Raw genomic sequence first — 18391 nt, 5'->3', positions numbered from 1 at the left:
CTGAAGTAGCGTATATGAATCTTGATATGGAAATGAAATTTTTTTATTGATTTAATAATACTGATTCACCCCCCCTCTCAGTATTATTTCCAACAATTGGTATTAGAGCAGGTCCTTTGGTAAAATCTTGATCACTTGAAGGAGATCCGTGGAACAATGGGAAAGAAGCTTAAGAAGAAAGCACCTAAGAATAAGAAGACATCTCAGAAAAACTATGACAGTGGGAGCATCGATTGGGGAATATGTGGAAGAAGCACTTCAGATTTAGAATCACTTCAAGATGAAGATCTATCAGGTATGAATTTGTTATCCTCTGGTGATGCATCTATTTACCCATTTGAAGATGATGAAAGCGATAGCGAAACAACTGAATTTGCTATTATGGGTGAGAAAGAAAGATATCAAATAGAGGTAGAATTTAAAAGGCTAACAAACAAAATTAAAGATCAACAAGATCTTTTGAACAAAAGGGAATGTGCCTTCAAAGAATTAGCTACCAAACTAAAAGCTCAACTAGAGGAAGGTAACAAGGTAAGGAAGCTATTCAAGGAAAAATATCAAAAGTTGTAGGATGAAGTGACATCATTAAGAAATGAAGTAAATGAAAGAAGCACAACAATCAAGAAACTCAGAGATAGATCCAGTTACTATGAAAGGCTTGAAGCTACGATCCTCTCACTAAAGGAAGATCTTGAAGAATAAAAGAAGCAGAATAAAGAACTACTCCAAGCTCATGAAAAACAAGAGAATGAAGTTCTTGATCTAAGACATCAATTGGAAGAAGGAAGAAATGTTGAAGAAAACATGAAGAAGCAGTATCTTGAAAAGGAAGAGCAACATCAGGTTAAGGTAAATATTCTAAAAGATAAATTAGAAGAAAAAGATAATCTCTTACAATTTCAAGATAGTACTAAGATCTTGGATGATATTCTTAGTAGTCAAAGATCTCCTGCTATCAAAGCTAGTCTTGGTTTTCATGAATCTGTTGAAGAAGAATCTAGTTCGCAAAGTAAGACAAGGGAATCTAATGCAAAATCTGAAATGCTCAACAAGGAATCAAGGAAAGAAACTCTTCAAAGTAAATATTTTACTCCTCCGATGAATAATTTTGAATGATATGTATGTCGTAATCTTGGACATGTTGCAGCCAGATGCAGAAGTAGAAGGGCTCAAGACCATCACACAGAAAGAACATCACGTTCCAGGTACTTTAAGGGATATTGTTTTTCTTGCAATATGTTTGGTCACAAAGCTGTTGATTGCTACAGAAGGAATATGAAACATATGAGATGTTATGCATGTAACAAGCTTGGACATATAGCAAAGGAATGCAGGAACAAGGTACGGGCACCACACCAAAAGGAGAAAACATCATCTCGCTTGAAGATATGGAAGAAGAAGGAAGTTCAGTCAGAAAGATGTGGCACCGCACAATATACTCAGACACAACACAACACAGACATAACAGACTCAGGGGGAGCTGAAAGTGTACAACTTCAGTGTCCTAAATCTAATACGCAAGTTTCATAAAGGGAAGTCGCGTATATATGCGAGTTAGACACTGCACAGTCGTGTATATGTCAGTCTGAGGAAAAGCAGTAGGGACAGGTTCAGAAAAAGGGTCTGATATGATTCAGTCCATTATTTGCTCTGTTTGATAATAGTTACAATCTGCTGATGATGTGTGGAAATGCCTTGACATTTGTAAGGTGTTTAAAGTGTTTTAATCCTAGATTAATGATGATGATGTCATAATACTTCTTGCTGATATATGCATGATCAGATCTGACAGTTGGCACAGGTTCAGGGGGAGCATATGCCTTTAATAATGCATTGTTGGCATTATGGATTCCTATAATTCTTGGCGCTCATGTGGATAAGGATTATTGATGTTGATGATATAAAGAAGTCTTGACAAAGATACATAGTGTTGGATACATGAATGATTACTCAAAGTTGCATTGTTGGAGACATGATGATGATGAGTTCTTACCTATATGATGATAGGACATTTACATGGTAGCTGATCTGAATAATGATTGACAGATGCTGCTGATGACTCTCATAGAATTGTTTTAAATATTTTGTCTCTATGTCATGTATATCTTTTCTTATCAAGGTCATGTAACGGCCTATGTTGGTTTCCCCACTATGCCTAGGATGAATAATGTAATGTACTTATTTGTCATATGTAAACTTCTGGTGTATCCCCACTTGGTTGGGTAGATGAGTCAATTCTGGTATATCCCCACTTGGTTGGGAGATGGATGTATGTATAAGTCTTTGGTCCTAGGAAGGTCACTTATGATGTATAGAGTCATGTTCTTTCTTGTAGAACATCTTTTTGCAGACCTTGCTTATAGTCAGGGGGAGCATGAACAACACACTTCAGCAAGAGCAGAGCTTTTAGCATATACTCAAAGGGAGCATGGACAGATTGGTACACCTTGGCATATACAAAGGGGGAGCACATTCAGAGATTTCAATAGGTACTCATGGGGAGTATGGTCAGCGGAATGTTTATCAAGGAAAGAGAATATCTTGGTCCGCCCTTTGCCCTTGATGTCAAAGGGGGAGAGTGATTTGGCGTTGTTGCCATCAAGTCCAAAGGGGGAGATTGTTGGCATTATGATGCATGTGTTGTACTTGATGGCAACCCACTCGTAGAAAAACATCTCACTTATATATATCTAGATGAATCTACAGAAGAGATATCAGATGTGACAGAATACATGGGATGCAGGACAGCTCAAAGGAATTAGATGACAGTTCTCAGTATGACAAGTTAGCTTTGCCATCAAGTCCAAATGGGGAGATTGTTGGCATTATGAGACAAGTGTTGTCCTTGATGGCAAATCACACAGATGACAGATCATAGTGTAGCAGGTTAGTAGAAAAGAGTTGATGATCAGACTACAAAGAATGAAGAAAATAAGGTATACGCAGGTTCCTCTTATCAAAGTCGCGTATACACACGGGATCATTGATCAAAAGGTGCGTATGCATATACACGCACTTTCATGCAAGGGAAGGTGCTTACATTGGGTTTTGGTCCATGGTATTAAGTCCTTGGTATTTGGACCTATGGTTTTGGACCATGGTATCTCGTCAGAAGCGTTGATCCCAAGTATTGGGTCCATGGTATTGATTTGTTATGGTTTTGGACCACGATATTGAGTAAGGCCTAAGACTATAAAATGAGAAGAAGATCATTAGGCAAGGGCATTGAGAAAGTCTTGAATATCTGATGAAGTATGAGATCCAGTATGTAGGTTATGGGTTTATGATGCATTGCTTGATCTGAGCTAAGGAGGAATCTCACCGATTGATGGAGAACAAGATCTAAGGATAGATCAGGATCAAATGGTTTGAAATGAACTATCTCTATATGGTTGATTATGCTTATTCTAGATTTGTATACTGACGCATGTAATGTTCTGTAAATGTTATGATATGGGTATGATTGATGTCTGGAACATTTGCAAAGTTATGAGAAAATATTTGTAGATCTGTACGTGGGTTGGATTTGGTAAAAGCACATATGTACATGGGTTTGGTTCATCATAGTAGCGTATATAATATGAAGTATGATATTTGAAGTTGCAGTTGGGTCTGATTGTCATTATAGAGTTCTGTTGTCTGCTCTATGTTTTGGTGACTGTGTTGTTGACATTGTTTCAGTGATTCAGAGATTGATGATGCTAGTATTGATTGATTTTGTGCTTCAATGATATTGATGGGTCCAGTATGAAAGTTGGATGAAACGTGTCCTTCAAATTATTTTGTTGTGCTTCAGGAGTATCCAGTCTGAAAATGTATGAAACGTGGTACCTGGAGGAAGAAAGAGAAGGTTGTAGCCTTCTGTAGGTCGACACCTATGTACTAGTACATCAACTAGTACAAGAGCAAAGGGGGCGGTAGCTCTCTTCCAGTAGCAGCTGGTGAACGAGTAAATATTGGAGCATTTCAGTAGGCCGACACCTACGTACTAGTAAATAATTCAGCTAGTACAAGAGCTAAGGGGGTTGTAGCTCCCTTACAGTAGAGTCTGGAGAACGAGAGAAGGTTGTAGCCTTCTGCAGGTAGAAGCCTGTGTACTGGTATAAGATTGCACCAGTACCAAAATATTGTAAAATGAAGTTTCTTATTAAAAGAAGATAGAGAAGACTTGCAGCAGGTCATTTTCACCCACATTGGGTTTCCACCTTACATCATGGTGTTCATGTGTGATGATATGTTCTATTTTACTGCTCCTATTTACTATTCATATGGTTAATAATGTTTTGATGCACTTGTTAAGGATGAACTAACTGAATCATAAGTTTACTGGATATACGCTTGTTGCATTACACACAGTTGCGTATACACGCGGTTTTCCTTAACTGAAGTAGCGTATATGAATCTTAATATGGAAATGAAAAAGTTTGATTGATTTAATAATACTGATTCACCCCCCCCTCTCAGTATTATTTCCAACATCATTTACAGTCAAGAATTGTGATTCAAACTTGAGTTTAGAATGGGAGAATTGAGTTTGAATGGGAAATCAGGTTTAAGTGAGGGAATTCATTCCAATGTTCCTTGATTGGACAAGTAAATGGATGCACACCATTAAATGATCATGCATGCAATGCATGCTAATAAAAAATGGGTGCTTATTCGATGAGGTGGCATAATGAACGATGATGCAACTTGATGTGACAAGGGTTATGTGATAGGGGATATCAGATAACTTGGTGAAAAAAGGTCACATATAAACATTATAACCAAGGTTTTGTTGCATATAAATTCCATGTCTTAACATATTAAAAGAACTTAATCATGCATTTTACCTGAGTTTTTACTTTGAAACCTATATACCATGGGAATGTTGGGGCTTCCAATTATAAAAATGTTGAGGTTGTTGAATGTTAAGGTGCTCAAAATGTTGAACACTTTCAAATGCTGAGACTATTGACAAAAAAAATTGAGACAAGTGTTGGTGCTTTTTGAAAAAAATATTGATCACTTGTTGAGTTTTTAAACCAAAGTGGAATTTTACTAAAGACTCTGAAAATTTGAAAGATAAACTTAATAATGCCTTGGTTGTCCAACAATAAATCTTCCCCTTTCAATCACAAAAATGAAAGACTACAATTTTTTTTGAGTAATTCACAAAATCTTCATAGAAACTAAAATCCATGGTACAATCCTCACCATGTGAATGAATCTGCCAAAGTCGAGCATGGGGAGAAATAATTTGAATATTTACCATGATGTATGTTGTTAACGAATGTGAGATGGCTGATTATTAAAGTGAATGAACGTTAAGTTACCCTAGTACATCTTTCTAGGTATGAATGGAGTTGAATTCGCGTCAACTACAATATTTGACAATCAGGGGACATTGATGTATTCCTACTATTATCAATGAGAGAACCTGTCATTGATGCATGTAAGCCTTAAGGTACTAAAAGAAGTCTCTAGTATTGAACCTAGATAATGTGCTAAGGTCGATGGGTTAAGACTCATTAGTAGGAGGGAATTAATGTATCCCACATTAGCTAGTACAAGTATATATATATATATATATATATAAAGAAAAATTAATACTTTTATAGGACCAACAATATGATGCAGAAATTATTGACAACTCTGCCAACTAGTAACCTAGTTTTCAAGCAAAGTCCTTGTGTAACTATGCTAGAATCTTGGTTTTCATAGTCATACTTATTTGTATATTTATAGATTTATTTATTTATTTGATCAGGTGCTCATGTCCTAAGTGTCGTAAAATGCTCAAAATTTAAAGTGCTTAGAATTGGTTCAAAGTTGAATGACTGGAAAGTGCTCGTCATCCCAATTCCGGCGCCGCAAACGGTTCGAAAAATGGTCGCCGTATGAGGAAGTTATGGCAAAAAGAAGAATTTGTCCATAACATTAGAAATTTTAATTTTTCAAAAAAAAAAAAAAAAAGGAATATTCCGTCGGGCACGGAATTCGAGGCAACCACCCAAACATTAAATGTAACTGCAGTTAAGTTGGCAGAATTTTGGCAGGAGCGCCAAATTTGGCGGACCCACCATAATTGGCGGAGCTATCTGGAGTTAACTAAAGTTAGTTGGAGTTTTTCTAGGGAAAAACTGGAGAAACTTTAAATGGCCATAACTTTGGCTAGGAAAGTCGGTTTTGGACGATTTTTTTTATTTTTTATTTTGGGTATTTTCGACCTTCTGAAGCCATTGGTGCATGTCTTACAGCCATCTAAGGTCATTTTCAGAGGTTTTGGAGCCGTGAAAGTTCTAGGAGCCACCAGGGCCCAGTTTTTTGAAGATTGTATAGGGTTGCAGGTATCCATTGGAGGTGATCCAATAGTCAATCCTAAAGGATTCAAGTGTTCTGAATCCATTTTTACCATATATTTGTCCTGTAGATGCTTCTATTCAGCTGTATTTTCAATTTGAGCATTTAATAAAAACAAGGACAAGCCCGGTTGGGAGCTTTGGACCCAACAGACGTAGCCCTGGAGGGGGTGAACTGCTTTATCAACTTCTTTCGCATTTGTGGTTGATTTATTTTGCAGATCAAATTCATTTTAATGTGTTAAACAATAAAAGGAAATAACTCTGCTATGCTTAAATGGGTCATGAACAGCTGAAAATTTCATGTGTTTTCTTTCTGCAAGACATGGAAATCTTTTAAACATGTTTAATTCTGAATTGAATACCTTGCAAACAAATTTCAAGTAGTTTCAAATTCAGATCAAGTTGGTATCAGAGCTCAGGGTTTTGTGAAAAGATATTCTAACTGTCTTGCAAAGTATTGATGCTTACCAGGTTGAAACTTAAAAGAGGGGAAGGACAGTTGACTAGAGAACAAGAGAATCCTCAGTCAAGGAAGGACAGAGATCCATCACCTCCACCTTCAATTTCACCCTCAAGAGTCTCAGAAGAAGCTTCAAGCATGTCTGAACATGAAGGAGAAATTCCTACAGAGACAGATCCAAGAGAAGAAGAAAGAGTCTTCAGAAAGGCTTTCTTGGACCTCACTGAAATGGTGAGGATATTGTACCAAGAAAGAAATGAGAAATTAGCTGGAGGAGGGTCCAAACATCCACATGAAGGAGAGGGCTCTTCAGGAGGTAAGAAGGATGATGATCATTCCAAGAAAGGACATGGAGGAAATGGTGATCCACCACCCCCATCTTCACCTTCTTCCTCTTCATCCTCGTCTTCTTCTGTTCATAAGCAGAGATCCTCTGGAAAAAGTCATTTTTTGAAGCTTGATGTAAAATTCGAATTACCTATGTTTAATGGTGAAGTGAATGTAGAAAAGCTTGACAACTGGATTAGGCAGTTGGAAGTTTACTTGAGGATCCAGAATATGCATGATGATGCCACAAAGATTCAGTTGGCTTCTTTGAGAATGGATGGAGCAGCATTGGTCTGGTGGGAGGCCAAGACTAAAGAGGAGATCAAGAAATTTGGTAAGGTTACCTTTACATGGCCTGAATTTCTGTTAGCCATTAAAAAACAGTTTTATCCTCTTACTCACATGCAGAAGGCCATTATGAATTGGCAAAATTTCAGACAACTTAAGGGTCAGAGTGTCCAAGACTACACCCAAGAATTCAGGAGAAGAGCTCTCTTGTTAGGGGTAGATTTGCAGACCCAGGAAACCTTGCTGAAATACATTGGTGGCTTGCATAGCTACCTTAGACACACCATCTTGATGTTTAACCCTACTAGCCTGGATGAGGTTTGTGTCCAAGCTACCCATTTAGAGGCAAGGGGAAAAAACACATTTGAAGAGGGTAGAAACAAGCCCCCCAAGGGGAAAAACAAAGAGAAAACCTCCAAGGGGAAGAGCAAAAAGAATGCATCTGTCAAACAGGAGAGTGAGAAGGTGATCTGTAAACACTGTTTTAAACCAGGCCATGAGGAGAAAAACTGTTGGAAATTATATCCTGAAAAAAGACCTCAATTTAACAAATCCAAAGGGAAACAGAAAACTGCTGCTACTACATCTACACCACAAGATTTAGGGGAAGATTCAGGTGATGAAACCAAAATTGCAGCCATGGGTTTGAAAAACTTGAAGGGAAAAGAAATTGAAACTCAAGCCAACACTAGTACCTCAAACTGCCATGTACAAACTCCTAATGAGGAAGAAAGAATTGAACTGTTTCATGTGAGGGTGATTTCAAAACATACTAAAATTGACACACTTTTTGATAGTGGGTCACAAGCAAACCTTATATCAGAGGACTTGGTCAAGCAGCTTAAACTTGAGACCGTTCCACATCTGAAGCCATATCCACTTGGATGGATTTGCAAGGATGCAAATTTGCAAGTTTCAAGAAAGTGCACATTGCGCTTTGCAATTACTGCACATTTTATTGACACAGTTGAACTTGATGTGGTACCTTTTGATATAGCAGGAATTGTTTTGGGAATTCCTTACTTGTTTGACAGGAAAGCTATCTTTCATCGCCATGAAAACAAATATCATCTGTTCAAAGATGGCAAGGAGTTCATTGTTAGAGCTCATCGCAAGAAGACAAATATAGCGATGGTGAATGCAGGACAGGTAAAAAGGCTGGTCAATTCAAGTAAGAATTTTGTTCTTCTTATGATTAAGCTCAAGGTTGATGTGAATAATGAGTCATTTGACAATTGTGATCCAAAACTTAAATCAGATCTGTATGATGTAGTTGATGCATATCATGAGATGTTTCAGGAGCCTACAGGTTTGCCTCCTAAGAGGGAGATTCAGCATGAAATCCATTTGCATCCAGATTGTCCTCTTCCAAACATAGGCATTTACCGCATGTCTATTATGGAGAATGCTGAAATAAAGAAGCAAATCAAGGACTTGTTGGACAAGGGTTTCACAAGGCCAAGTACTTCGCCATGTGGGTCACCGATTGTATTGATTCCAAAGAAAGATGGCACTTGGCGTATGTGTGTTGATTTCAGGGCCTTGAACAAGATAATGGTAAAGAATCGTTACCCACTCCCAAGGATAGATGATTTTCTAGACCAGCTGAAAGATGCTCGATATTTCACTAAGCTAGACTTGCGCAGTGGATATCATCAAGTAAGAATTGAAGAAAGTGACATTTGGAAGACAGCCTTTAAAACCAAACAAGGACTCTTTGAGTGGCTTGTGATGCCGTTTGGTTTGTGCAATACACCTGCAACTTTCATGCGGGTAATGGATGATGTCTTGCGTCCTTTTCTTGATGATTTCATTATTGTCTACTTAGATGACATCTTAATTTTCAGCAAGTCTAGAGAAGATCATGTCATGCATGTTAGAAAAGTATTTGATGTTTTGAAGAAGAATCAGTTATTTCTTAAAATGTCAAAGTGTGAATTTGGAAAGACTTCTTTGGTTTATTTGGGACACATAGTAGGAGGAGGTGCTTTGAGAATTGATCCTTCTAAGATTGAGGCTATTGTGAAGTGGCCTACTCCCAAATCCATAACAGAGGTAAGAAGTTTTTTGGGTGCAACTCAATATTGGAGGAAGATTATCTCTAACTTCTCTTCTATAGCAGCTCCTATGCATGCAGTGACAAGTGTGAAGCATGCTTTCCAATGGGGAGGAAAGCAGCAAAAAGCTTTCGAATTTTTGAAAGAGAAGATTAGTTCAGCTCCAGTCCTTGCATTACCGGATTTGAGATAGCCATTTGAGATACAAACTGATGCTAGTGATTATGCTATGGGTGCAGTTCTTCTACAGCATGGTAAGCCTATTGCTTTTCATTCTGAAACTTTTAGTGGTGCTGTTGTAAATTATCCTACATATGATAAGGAGTTGTATGCATTGGTACAAAGTGTCAAAAAGTGGAAACACTACTTGATGGGCAAAGAAATTGTTATACATACCGACCATCAGCCCTTACAGTACTTGCAATCACAAAGAAAGTTACAACAGTCACGACACTTCAGATGGATGGGCTTCTTGCAACAGTTCCATTTGGTAATAAGGTACAAGAAAGGTACTTTGAATAAGGTCGCTGATATGCTTTCAAGGCCTATTATTGGTGATGTTACTTTACTTAAGAATGATTCCATTGTACATGATAGTTACATAGAACAATATGCATCTGATGATGACTTTAAAGATGTGTATGCTAACTTGAGTAAAGGAAATCATGTAGAGGAAAATGACTATCACATGCATAAAAATTTGTTGTTTCATTTGGGCAAGTTGTGTATACCACAGGGGGAGAGGATAAATGTCATAAGAGAAGCTCATTCTTCTCTTATTGCTGGCCATTTTGGTGTGAGCAAAACAGTTGCACATCTACAGAGGTATTGCTATTGGCCTCGCATGGTAGATTATGTTTCAAGGTTCATAAGAGGTTGTTCATTATGTGCTACAAGCAAGCCTAGCAACAGGAAGCTTGGTTTGTATACTCCTTTGCCGGTACCTTCTAGACCATGGGAGAGCATCTCTATGGATTTTGTAGGAGGTTTGCCAAAATCTCGAAAGCAGCATGATTATTTATATGTAGTATTTGATCGTTTCAGCAAAATGTGTATACTTATACCTTGTAAGAAAACTATTACTGCTGAACAAACTGCTGAATTATTTTTTCATCGTGTATGGATTCACTTTGGTTTGCCTACTTCCATTATTAGTGACAGGGATTCCAGATTTGTGGGGAATTTTTGGTCCAACCTATGGGAGATGATGGACACAAAGTTGAAGAAAAGTATTGCTTTCCATCCGCAAACAGATGGACAAACCGAAGTTGTGAACAAAACCATTGTGCACCTCTTGAGAGGTTATTGCAGCAAGCATCCCAAGCTTTGGGATGAACATTTTCACTACATACAGCATGCTTACAATCGTGCCAAGCACTCTTCCACAAACACCTCACCATTTGAAGCTTGTTTTGGTTATTTGCCAAAATCACCTCTTGATTTCATTCTTGAGAAAGATGTTGTCATTGAGGGACATAGTGACATTGACAAAGCTCGTTCATTCATTGAAAGAATTCAGCAAATACATCAGCAAATTCAAGAACAGCTTGAGAAGAGTCAAGGCAAGTACAAGGAAAGACATGACAAGCATAAAGTCGATCACAAGTTTCAAGAAGGGGATGAGGTATGGCTGTACATTAATAAGGAAAGGATGCAAGGAGAAGGTAAACAGTTGAAGCCTATTCGTTATGGTCCATTCAAAATCCTCAAGAAGGTTGGAAATAATGCTTTTCAATTAGATTTTCCTTCCTACATGCAAATGTATTCTGTTTTCAATGTGGAGAACTTATGTTTGTATGAACCTCCTTTGATTGTTGATCATGAAAATGTTGTTCAGCCGCCATCTATAGAAGATTTCTCACCAGAATTCTTAGATGAGCTGAAAGAAGATACAATCCTTGACAGAAGGACACGCACTTCAAGGAGGGGCAGTGTAGATTATGTTCGGGTTGGTTTCAAAGGCAGAAAACCGAACAAGGCAAAGTGGATGGAGGTGGACAGAGTGAGGGAGTTGTAGCCTCACCTCTTTAACAGGTAGTTGAAGTCTTTTGGGGTCCAAAAGCTTCCCAATGGGGAGGCGTGATCAGGTGATCATGTCCTAAGTGTCGTAAAATGCTCAAAATTTAAAGTGCTTAGAACTGGTTCAAGGTTGAATGACTGGAAAGTGATCGTCTTCCTGATTCCAGCACCGCAAATGGTTCGAAAAACAGTCGCCGTATGAGGAAGTTATGGCAAAAAGAAGAATTTGTCCATAACATTAGAAATTTTAATTTTTCAAAAAAAAATTAAAAAAGGAATATTCCGCCGGGCATGAAATCCGAGGCAACCACCCAAACATTAAATGTAACTGCAGTTAAGTTGGCAGAATTTTGGCAGGAGCGCCAAATTTGGCGGACCCGCCATAATTGGCGGAGCTATCTAGAGTTAACTAAAGTTAGCTGGAGTTTTTCTAGGGAAAAACTGGAGAAACTTTAAATGGCCATAACTTTGGCTAGGAAAGTCGGTTTTGGACGATTTTCTTTTTGATTTTGGGTATTTTCGACCTTCTGAAGCCATTGGTGCATGTCTTACAGCCATCTAAGGTCATTTACAAGGGTTTTGGAGCCGTGAAAGTTCTAGGAGCCACTAGGGCCCAGTTTTGTGAAGACTGTATAGGGTTGCAGGTATCCATTGGAGGTGATCCAATAGTCAATCCTGAAGGATTCAAGTGTTCTGAATCCATTTTTACCATGTATTTTTCCTGTAGATGCTTCTATTCAGCTATATTTTCAATTTGATCATTTAATAAAAACAAGGACAAGCCCAGTTGGGAGCTTTGGACCCAGCAGACGTAGCCCTGGAGGGGGTGAACTGCTTTATCAACTTCTTTCACATTTGTGGTTGATTTATTTTGCAGATAAAATTCATTTTAATGTGTTAAACAATAAAAGGAAATAACTCTTCTATGCTTAAATGGGTCATGAACAGCTGAAAATTTCATGTGTTTTCTTTCTGCAAGACATGGAAATCTTTTAAACATGTTTAATTCTGAATTGAATACCTTGCAAACAAATTTCAAGTAGTTTCAAATTCAGATCATTATTCTCCTACACTATCCTAATTTACTTGAAAAGGGAACCATTTTCTCAAGTATAAGAGTATTTCCAATGAAGCTATGTGTGCAACAAAATTACAAATGTACTTACATATTCAAATTTGGGATATATGCTTTAACAAATACCAGAATATGAGGAACCGAATGCTCTAACTGATATGGTGTGAGGAGATGTTGAGTGATGGAAGAATGTTGTGGGTTTTCAATCATTTGGAATGAAGCTTCAATGTGATCTTTGTATCCTTTTTTCTCTTGTTCATCAACAATTGTCTTCATGTCCTTTGTCATTCCATATAATTATTCCAAGGCTTGTTGATAGATATCTTAAATGTATAAAGGGTATGATGATAGGCATGAAGGAAGATCCTCGATCTCAGGTTTCAATTTCTATTCCCCATCAAATGCTTCTCATGAATCTTTGATCTCTTCTAGAAATTGGAAAGAAGCTTCTAGTTCTTCTTGACATCACTTATGAGCTTCTATACCAACTTCTTGATGTTGGTCATGGGTCCTTTTCTCTTTTGTGCCTCCTTGAAATGTAATTATGTTTCTAATTCCTATCAATATGTATTCCTCTTGAGATGAAGATATTCCTTTGATTGTCGACAAAGATTGGAAATATTTATTGGAGTGGCATTTCCTCCTGTTATGGCCTAAATCTACCTCAGGCTAAGAAAGGCAGGTCTAGGGTAACATCAAACCACGCTTAACCTAGTAGCTAGCCCTACCAGGTCGGGAGAGGGCTCTCTCCTTGTCAATCTCAGGAAAATATGGCCAATAAAGCTTGAGATAACTTATGTAAAGACTAATTTTAGGCTAGGTATATGCTCATAGGAGTTTGATTGAATTTTATGATGGTTTGCTGGATCAAATGTGAAAGGAAAAATTGGGTCCGAGGAATGAACTCAGTCTTGCAGAGGTTTCTGTGGGGCGAGCTAGGAAAATGCTTCAGTACTTTAAAATGAGTGAAATGGAGAGTCCTAAGACTAGTGAGGAGTTGGAGAGGACATGAAAGTATTAGGAATCCTGTTCAAACAGTTGAAAACATGAATAGCTAAACAAACCCTAGGTAAAGCACTGAAACATCAATGATTTCTACATTTATCTTTGATTCATTTAATTAAGCTGAAAAGAGAGAGATGATGGCACACATAAACACATGTAAACTTGAATCACAGAAGGAAAAACAATACTAAATCACCTTGCCACAAGAATCCCACAAAATGCTGCAAACCCTGGTCTATTTCCTTGCCAAACTGCAGAGATGAATGTACAATAATGCTCAAAGCATTCACAAGAGTCCAACCTTCTGCCAAATTCCAACCCCTACACTATGAAATTCATAAAATATATACATTTTTTCATCCTTGTACTAAGGGAATTGAGCTCAACCATTTTCTTCAAAATAGAATCAGTTACATTAAACTTGGACCAAATTTCTGAAAATAGGTGTTGAAGATGAACTCGTATCTCCTAAACCATAGCACCTGTTACAAAACTAAAATAGGTTTTTGTAGATAAGGTCATGTTGGAGAAACAAATCTCTCAAATTTTTGAAATTTGTTTCCAGTTGCTTATAATCTGTGCCACAAAATCATCTCTAAAACAGAAAATCATTAAAAATTTAAATCTGTGAAAATGAGTTGTAAAGATCTAGTCACATATCCCAATTAATGACACCTGTGAATAAAATGAAAGAGGTTTTTGTTATATGGCTCGTGATTAACAAAAAATTCCTTGGGTTTTTCAAAATTATTTTCCATCTGTTATAAAATGGCACCGTAATAAAATGTCTAAAACAGTAAAAAATATGAGAAGTTTGCTTTATTTTAATGTAGGCTCCAAATATCACTGTATATCTCCCACATAGTAGCACCTGTGCATAAACTGAAGGAGGTTTTTTTATCTGGTATGTGATGAAAAAAAACCTATTTCAATTTTGAAAAATTCTTTACCATTATTTTAGAAACTTATTTTGTACTAAACTTGTCATTGTGTGCAGCAACTGGCCTCAAAACATGCATAACCAAGAATCACTCATTCATTTCGATCATATCTTCTAATGCGGGAGCCGGTTACAAGAGTGTGATATACCGTTGGAAAGATTTTTCCGAGCTTCTTATGATGGACACACTTGTGACATGTTTTGTGTTGAACATCATGTGCAAAACATCTAACAAAACTAGACATAGTAAGAGCTCATGTTGATCCCTGGTGACAAGCTGCGAAGACTGGAACTAACACCTCCTTTGCTCAACAAACTCCTTACCATGCTTCTTCTGCTAGCTGGTAGGTCTTGTCAACACATGGATTAGTGTATGTGGGGAATTTTATAACATTTTTTTCTACTTTTAAGTGAATAAAATTTGCAGAAAAAACTATCAAATCCCTAATATCTTTAGCACCTCCCTAACAACGATGCCAAAAAGACTGGTCAATTTAAATTCTTAAATATTCAACATTAAATCATCAATTGGGACTTCATAAACTTATATATGATACATTTTATGTACTGGTTTCAGGGCATTAATAATCTTCCTAAGCTATTTCTATAGAATGGAAATGTAGGCCAAGGCTACAAGGGATTACCTACTGAGAAACAAGCCTCAAGGCAAGATTCAAACACATATTCAATGAGAAATATCAAAATGTTGGGTGTGGAGCCTGATTATATTCTGTATTCAAATGTCTCAGACAGATGTATACCCCAGGAAGACTGTACACCCCTCCACGCGGGGGAGGGGGGGGGGGTACGGGGGGGCTAATCCCCCCGAGCTGGGGGGTCTGGGGGCCAGCGATCCCCCGAAGCTAAAAATAGATGTAAACTAGCCTTGTAAAAGTCTAGTAATTTCTAGTCAATCTGGGCCGTTCATTAGGCGGATGATTTGACAGTAGAAGTTATGTTTAATTTATGATTTTTTTCCCTAGAAGGCAACCCCTCACTATATACGAGGGAATTGTATTGCGTTTATGCACATCTGTATTCTGAGTGAGGAAGAGAGAGGATATTGAGAGCAAAGAGGGTGTTACAACGGATCTGCTGTAGGTTGTATCTCTTCAGTTTGCTGGATAATATAATAAAAGAAGGACTGGCTGTTTCTCTGTGGATGTAGCCCAAACTGGGTGAACCACGTATATCTGTGTCTCTCTTGTTTTATGTGTTTTCTGTGTTTATATTTCTGCAATATTTTATGTGTTCCATTGCTCTGTAATATATAATTTTCTAACAACTGGTATCAGAGCCGAAGGTCTATTTGGCTGATAAACTTACAGGAGAGAAGGGTTCTTGGTTCTAGTGGGAGCAATGGCGGAAGATGGTAGGTTTAGGGTCGAAAAAATCAATGGCCAAAACTACCAGCTGTGGAAGATGCAGATGGAAGATTATCTATATCAGAGAGATCTGTACCTACCATTGAGCAGAAAGACAAAGAAGCCGACGAGTATGATAGACACAGAATGGGATATCCTCGACAGAAAGGCACTTGGAACAATACAGCCATGCCTAGTAGCGTCGGTAGCATTCAATATTTCAAAGGAAATGACAACACAGGGTTTAATGTCGGCATTAGCCAAACTATATGAAAAACCCTCGGCGTCAAATAAGTTATTTCTTATGAAGCATTTATTTAATATGAAGATGTCAGAGGGTGGATCTATTGCTGATCATTTAAAGGATTTTAATACAGTTACAAGTCAGTGAATTTCTCTAGGGGTAAATTTTGATGATGAAGTTAGGGCTCTATTGTTTCTATGCTCATTGCCAGAAAGTTGGAATGGTTTAGTTATGGCCATTAGTAACTCTATCTCTGGATCTAGTACTTTAAAGTTTGATGATGTTGTCGGTGCAATCCTTAGCGAGGAAATGTGATGGAAAAGCTCCGTGAGACATCAGGTAATGCTTTGACTGCAGAGACTAGGGGAAGAAAAATGGAAAGAGGAAAGAGCCCAGGATATCGCAGTAAGTCAAGAAAAGGTAGATCCAAGTCCAGATTGGGGATGGTGTGCTGGAAATGTAGGAAGAAAGGGCACCTAAAGAAAGATTGCAAGTCTTGGAAGGGAAAAGAAGGAGACGCATAGCAAGAAATTAATCATGAAGCAAATGTGACAGGTGATGTGTTGCAAGATGCTTTGATACTTTCATTAGAAAATATTATTGATGCCTAGGTGGTAGATTCAGGGGCCTCATTCCATGCCACACCTGATAGGAAACATTTTCATGATTGTGTTCAAGGAGATTTTGGACAGGTTCGATTGGGTGATGATAAACCCTGTAAAAGCATTGGAATAGGTACAATTTTCATAAAACAACAGAATGGAAATCAATGGTTATTGAAGGAGGTAAGGCATGTTCTAGATCTGAAGAAAAATCTAATTTCAACAGGGTAGTTGGGAGGTGAAGGTTGTGTAACTACTTTCACAGATAAAACCTGGAAGGTCACTAAAGGATCCCTGGTAATAGCGAAAGGAGAAAAGGTTGGTACATTGTATTTATGCAATGGTATTTCTAATTCTGTTAATGCTTTAACCTCTACAGGAGAAGATACGGCATTGTGGCATCATAGGCTCGGGCACATGAGTGAGAAGGGGATGCAGATTCTTCACTCAAGAAATTTGTTGCCAGGTTTGAAGCATGTTGATTTAAAATTCTGTGAGAATTGTGTTTATGGAAAACAGAAGAGAGTCAGATTCCTTAGAGTTGGGAAAGAAAAGAAGAGTGAAAAATTAGAGCTTGTGCATACAGATGTATGGGGACCTGCTCAAGTATCATATCTTGGTGGCTCTCATTATTATGTTACTTTTATTGATGATGCAACCAGAAAAACCTGGATTTATTCTATTCGAAATAAATCTGATGTATTTGATACTTTCAAGAAATGGAAAGCTTTGGTTGAAAATGAGATAGAGAAAAGGTTGAAGTGTCTCAGATGAGATAGAGAAAAGGTTGTAAGCAGGTACATGAACAATTCAAGAAAAGAACATCGGATGGAAATGAAGTGGATTCTTAGGTATTTGAGAGGTACCACAAATCAAGCATTATGCTTTGGTGGTTCAAACATTGCTCTACAGGGATATGTTGATGCAGATATGGCAGGTGATAGAGATAACAGGAGGAGCACTACAGGATATGTATTTACTGTAGGTGGAACAGCTGTCAGTTGGGTTTCAAAAATCCAAATTGTTGTTGCACTTTCAACAACAGACGCAGAGTATGTTGCTGCTACAGAGGCTAGTAAAGAAATGATTTGGTTACAAAGGTTTTGGATGAATTAGGTAAGAAGCAGGAGTTGGGCAGGTTATATAGTGACAACCAGAGTGCCATACATCTTGCAAAGAACTCTGCATTTCATTCCAAGACTAAACATATACAGCTCAAGTACCATTTCATACGGTCAGCATTGGAAGATGGATAGTTGAAGCTAGAAAAGATACACACTAGCCAGAATCCTGCAGATATGCTAACAAAAGTTGTAACCAGGGAGAAACTGATAATCTGCTCAGTTTCAATTGGTCTTCCAGTATGATGAAGAAGGTGAGAAACAGCCAGGTCCAAAGTGGATTCATTGTCTAGCAAATGAAGCAGCGGTGGAGTTGCTATAATCAGTCTCCAAGTGGGAGATTGTTGGGTGTGGAGCTTGATTATCTTTTATATTCAAATGTCTCAGCCGGATGTATACCCTAGGAAGACTGTACACCCCTCCATGCAGGGGGGTGTGGGGGGGCTAATCCCGCCCGGTTGGGGGGGTTTGGGGGCCAAAGGTCCCTCGGCGGGGGTTCGGGTGCAGTGCCCCCAAAGCTAAAAATAGATGTAAAATTGCCTTGT

This window comes from Pinus tabuliformis, chromosome 3_2, assembly GCF_031772625.1.
Source record: "Pinus tabuliformis cultivar Carrire ecotype Pingquan chromosome 3_2, CPIR1, whole genome shotgun sequence".
Lineage (NCBI taxonomy): Eukaryota > Viridiplantae > Streptophyta > Pinopsida > Pinales > Pinaceae > Pinus > Pinus tabuliformis.
Note: the sequence above shows the minus strand (reverse complement) of the source record.